Source organism: Mustela nigripes, chromosome 13 (genome assembly GCF_022355385.1).
Source record: "Mustela nigripes isolate SB6536 chromosome 13, MUSNIG.SB6536, whole genome shotgun sequence".
Lineage (NCBI taxonomy): Eukaryota > Metazoa > Chordata > Mammalia > Carnivora > Mustelidae > Mustela > Mustela nigripes.
This window is the reverse complement of record NC_081569.1, coordinates 44781489-44787664: the sequence shown is the minus strand read 5'-3', so window position 1 is coordinate 44787664 and position 6176 is coordinate 44781489.

Genomic DNA, 6176 nt, shown 5'->3' with positions numbered 1-6176 from the left:
TATGCTCTTGGGTCAGCATCTGCCCAGCTCCCAGGGGTTTGGTTCATAATCCATTAGAAATTTTTCTGGCTGAGCACCCTATCCTCATGACCTCTGAGAAACTGAGTGAAGTCAGGCCTGGGGCCTAGTGGCCCCGGGATTGCTCCTTGACCCATTTCCAACAACACTTTCTGGGAAGCGGCCATTACAGACTATTTGGGGAGCCTGATGCTCCTGCCAAGGGGTCAAGTGTTCGGCTCTCCGCAGCACAGATGCCTCCCTGCTTCAGGAGCCAGTTTGTGGTGCTTCAACCTGACCACCCAGTTCCCTTCAAACTCGCAAAGAGAGGGTGCTGGAAAAGTGGGCTGATTGGTTCTCTCACTCTGTGCCTCTTCCCTTTCTGTTGTCCACCGAGGGACTGAATCAATGGACTCCAGCAGGCCTCATCTGGTACCTGATGTTTTTCTTCACTCACCAAATATTTATGGAGCGCCTAATACTCTCTGCCAAGGCAAGTGTGCAAGTAGAGTGGCCTTTATGCGTATATAAAATATAGTACACACAGTGGCACCAGATTTGGAAGGGATGGTGGTCAGAGAAGGTTTCCTGGAGGAGATGACATCTAATGTGAATCACAGCTAGGAGCTGGTTTGCTGAAGTTGTGCCTTCAGTTGTGCCAGCTATCAGGCACAAGGGCACAAGCAGAAACAGCTTATGCAAAACCAGGGGTAGAGGCTGGCAGGGGTGGAAGATACATCTCTCTCAGATGAGGAAACACTATCAAGTTGAACTCATGTTTCTTAATCTCTAAGCATCTTGCTTCCAAAGACAGAGGTGTTCCCTGCTAGCAGTGTGATTTTGGTCAAGTCGGTTTCTCCAGGACCTCATTTTCCTCATCTACAAATGAAAGAGTTGGTTGTAGACTTAAAACTAATATGATGTTATATGCCCATTCTATCTTAAAAACAAATGAATGAATAAATATTTTTTAAAATGAAGTAGCTAGTCTTGATTAGAATCTAAACCATCTCTAACGTCTTTTCCATGATTTTGGGTGAGGCTAAGAACACAGTTCCCAGGATGCCTTTACTTTACCAAACTGCTGGTGATTCACTGGGTGTTCCCTTCCTTTGTGGAGACTCTCACACTAGGTGGACAGAACATTCATTTTAGAAAAGCCCTGGGGTTTCAGTCTCAGCCTGCTGTACACTGGCTGATCAGCCAGTAACTGAGAGTGAACTGTACAAGGATGGACACTTTGTGTCCATCATGGAGAAAGGGCACAGGCAGACAGAGGGGCCCATCCGGCCGCTTCGGTTTCCAAGCATGGATGTTTTCCAGGCAGAATGCTCTCTAGAGTCTGGAGAGCTTTAGCAGCTGAGCTGATAGAGGAAAATGTCACCAAGATGTGACATTTGAAAGACTGAGAGGACTTAAGCCAAGTCGGAGGCCGTACAGGAACAGGTGGAGTTTCAGGCAAAGGGACAGCTAGAGCTAAGGAGCAGAGGTAGAACTGCACTGAAGGCTTTTGGTTACAAGTACCAGAGGCTGCCATGCCAGCAGACCTCTGGAAGGATGGAAACCAGAACTGCAAAGCCATCCGAATCCAGGCCATCACTCTTTGGCTGTGCACTCTTATTCTCTCTCAGGAATTTTTGCTTTCTCTCAATCTCTAACTCATTCCTGCCGTACATGTTCTTTTTCTCAGACTGTTTGTTTCTCTCTCTACTTTCCAGGTCCCTCTCTCTGGTCAGTTTCTCAATCTCTCTCTGTCTCAGTCTCTCTCACTCTCACTGTGTGGTCTCTACTCTCTTCAGGACCCCCTAGTTTCTCTTTGCACATCCGTTTTCTGCGCTCCCCCGGGGTTCATAGGAAGGATGGTCATCTCAAGTCAAAGAAGAGCCTGCCCTAAACCCAGATTCCTTGATTAGAGCAACTGATTGGCTTAGTTTGAATCAGGACTCCACCTCTCGTCCAATCAGCTGAGGCCATAGTTAGGCGTGTGGCATAAAGGGCAGTCCTACTGACGGGTCATGGTTGCTGGGGAGGTGGGGGAAGTTCTTGGAGAAAGGTGATCCTGATGAGCTGTGAAGACTTCAAGGGGATAGTGAACAGATGGATCACTGTGGGTTTGCTGGGAGTTGAGGGGTTTTTATTTCTAAACAACGGGGAATTTTAAATACATTAAATAAGATCGGTGTGGTACCTATACTTTGAAATGTTTAGTCTTTCTTCATGACCTAGTCCTTGGTCAGTTTTTGCAGTTTCTTTGTGCAGCTTGGGGTGGGGGGAGTGTATTCTCTAATCATTGGGTGCATTATCTCAAACTTGTTAATTGTTCAACTGAGAAAATAAGGAGTGTACTGGAATCTTTCACTAGGTGGCGCACGCATTTTCTCCCAGTTATTCAATTTCGGCTTTATATATTTTCAAGCTATTTATTTTTTTAAGATTCTACTTATTGATTTCAGAGAGAGAGAGAGTGTGTGTGTGTTAATGAGAGGGGGTAAGAACAGAAGGAGAAAGAGAAGCAGACTCCCCGCTACTAAGCAGGGAGCTCCAAGAGCGGCTCATCACAGGATCCTGAGATCATGACCCTAGAGGAAGGCATCCCCTTAACGGACTGAGCAACCCAGACACTCCTAATTTGAAGCTATTTTAATTTTTTTTTTTTTTTTTTTGACAGAGAGAAATCACAAGTAGATGGAGAGGCAGGCAGAGAGAGAGAGGGAAGCAGGCTCCCTGCTGAGCAGAAAGCCCGATGCGGGACTCGATCCCAGGACCTGAGCCAAAGGCAGCGGCTTAACCCACTGAGCCACCCAGGCGCCCCAATTTGAAGCTATTTTAATGGATGCATATTAAGTATTGAATTTTAGTGACTTCTTGCGGCCTAAATCTTTTATCATTATGTAATTATGTTTTTAGTTCCTATAACGCTTTTCTTGTCTTAAAGCCTGTTTTGTCTAATAATATAGCTCCCAACTTTCTTTGGGTTATTATTTGTTAGTAAAAAAGTATCTTTTTACTTTTGACTTTCTGTATCCTTTTAAAAGATGTGTTTCTTGTAAGCACCATTATAGCTGGTTTTAGCTTATTTTAGTAAATCTAACAATTCATCTTTTAACTTGTGAGTTTAGTAAATACATATGATGATTAGAGTTATGTTTGGATTGGTTTTTACCTTCTTACTTGCTGGGTTCTAAATCATTTTTCCTCTTATTGTCAGCTTTTGGATTGGGTAATATTTTTCTTATTCCACTTTTTTTCCTTATATTGATTCGGAAGTTTTATATTTTTGTTATTCTTCTAGTGTTTTCTCTTGAATTTTTATTATACATACTGATTTTAACAAAATCAAAGTTAATTGTATCTTCACCCCTTGAACTATTTTAGTTATTTTACCCCTCAAAATAAACACTTATTATCTTATACAATGTTTGTTTAGACTTATTTACATTTGTCACCTCAGACCTTGCTTTTAAGGTCATTTTTCTTCTTCCTGAAGAATATCTTTTTTTTTTTTTTTTTTTTTTATAGGCTCCACACCCAGTGCAGAGCCCAACTCGGAGCTTGAACTCAACCTTGAGATCAAGACCTGAGCTGAGATCAAGAGTCAGATGTTTAACCCACTGAGCCCCCTCAGGCACCCTTGAAGAATACCTTTTAGAAATAATTTTAGTGAAGGTCTACTGTTGGTAGAATGATTAGATTTTTAAAATTGAATTATAATTCCACATACCATAAAATTCACAATTCAGTAGCTTTCGTGTATTCACAAAGTTGTAAAAACCACCATTACCTTCTAATTCTAGAACATTTCATCCCAGAAAGAAACCCCATACAGATTAGCAGTCACTCCCTATCCCTCTTCCACTAAGCACCTGGCAACCACTTTGTCTTTATGGATTAGCCTATTCTGGATATTTCCCATAAATGCAACTATACAGTATGTGATCTTTAATGTATGGCTTCTTTTCATTTAGCATATTTTCAAGGTTCATCCATGTCTTGGCATGTATTGCTATTTTGTTACTTTTTATGGCTGAATAGTATTCTATTGTATGGACATACTACATTTATCTGTCAGATGATGAACATTTGAGTGTATCCACTATCTGCCTATTTTAAATAATGCTAGTATGAACATTAACATACAAGTTTTTGTATGAAAATCTTTTTCAGTTCTCTTAGGTGTATACTCAGGAGTGGAATCATTAGGTCATGTAGTAACTATGTTTAACTTTTGAGGAACTGTCAAATTGTTTTCCATAGCAGCTACCTCATTTTATATTCTGACCAGCATGAGGGTTCTAATTCCTTCACATTCCTGGCAATATTTGGTGTTTTCTGCTCTTTCAAATGAAAGTCATCTAACGAGTATGAAATATCTCATTGTGATTTTGATTTGTATTTCCCTAATGGCTAGTGATGTTGAGCATCTTTTCATACAGTTACTGGCCATTTCTATATCTTCTTTGAAGAAATATCTGTTCAAATCCTTTGCCCATTTTCTTAATCTGCTCAGGCTGCTATAGCAAAAATACCAACAACATGCGTGGCTTATAAGTAACAGAAATGTATTTCTTATAGTTCTAGATACTGGGAAGTCCAAAATAAAGGTATCAGCAGATTTGATACCTGGTGAAAGTCTGCTTCCTGGTTCACAGATGCATGGTGGAAGGGGCACGTTTATATAAGGGCACTAATCTGATTAATGAGGCCCCCACTCTCATGTCCTAATCATTTCCCAAAGACCCCCATCTCCTAGTATCATCACACTGGAGATTAGGTTTCAAGACATGAATTTTGGGGGGACACATTCAGTCTGTAGCACCCATTTTTTAAAATTGGGTTGTCGGGGTGCCTGGGTGACTCAGTGGGTTAAAGCCTCTGCCTTCAGCTCAGGTCATGATCCTGAGGTCCTAGGATCAAGCCCCACATAGGACTCTTTGCTCAGCAGGGAGCCTGTTTCCCTTCCTCTCTCTGCCTGCCTCTCTGCCTACTTGTGATCTCTGCCTGTCAAATAAATAAATAAAATCTTTTTTTTTAATTTAAGTAAATAAGTAAAATTGGGTTGTCTTTTTATTATTGAGTACAGAATACTAGACCCTCATCAATATTTGATTTGCAAATACTTTTTCCTATTCTGAGAGTTGTCCTTTCATGGTCTTAATAAGGGTCCTTTGAAACACAAAAGTTGTTAATTTTGATAGAGTCTTATTTACTTATTTATTTCTGGTTGTTTACACTTTCGGTTTCATATCTAAGAAACTGTTGCCTAATCCAAGGTCATGAACTTACATCTATATTTTCTTTTGGAAGTTTTATAGTTTTGGGACACCTGAGTGGCTCAGTTGATTAAATGTCTGCCTTTGGCTCAGGTCATGATCCCAGAGTCCTGGAATCAAGTCCCACATTGGGCTCCTTGCTCAGCGGGGAGCCTGCTTCTCCCTTTACCTGCTGTTCCTCACCCCTGCTTGTGGTCTCTCTCATTCTCTCTTTCACACAAATAAGTAAAATCTTTATAGAAAAAGTTTTATAGTTTTAGCATTTACATTTAGGTCTTTGATTCCTTTTGGGTATTATATATATCCTCAAATCCTATATAGATTATATATATATAAAATCTCCAACTTTGTATGTAAATATCTGGTTGACCCTGCACCATTTGGTAAAAAGATTCTTCTTTGCCATTGTATCCTTTTAAAGATGGCACTCTTGTTGAAAATCAGTTCACTGTAAATATGACGGTTTATTTCTAGATTCTCAATTCTGTTCTATTGCTGTGTATGTCTACTCTTATGACAGTGCAAATCCATCTTGATTACTTCAACTTTGTAGTAAGTTCTGAAACCAGGAAGTATGAGTTCTCCAACTTTGTTCTATCAAGTTTTTATCTGAAAATATCTTTATTTTGTCCTAATACTTGAAGATAGTTTTGCCAGTATATAAATACTAATTAAATTTATCCATCTGATTTTAACAATTACATTTTTCATCTCCAAATGCTTTTTGTTGTTGTTTTCAAAACTATTCATGGGCGCCTGGGTGGCTCAGTGGGTTGGGCCTCTGCCTTCGGCTCGGGTCATGATCTCAGGGTCCTGGGATCGAGTCCCGCATCGGGCTCTCTGCTCAGCAGGGAGCCTGCTTCCCCCTCTCACTCTGCCTGCCTCTCTGCCTACTTGTGATCTCTCTCT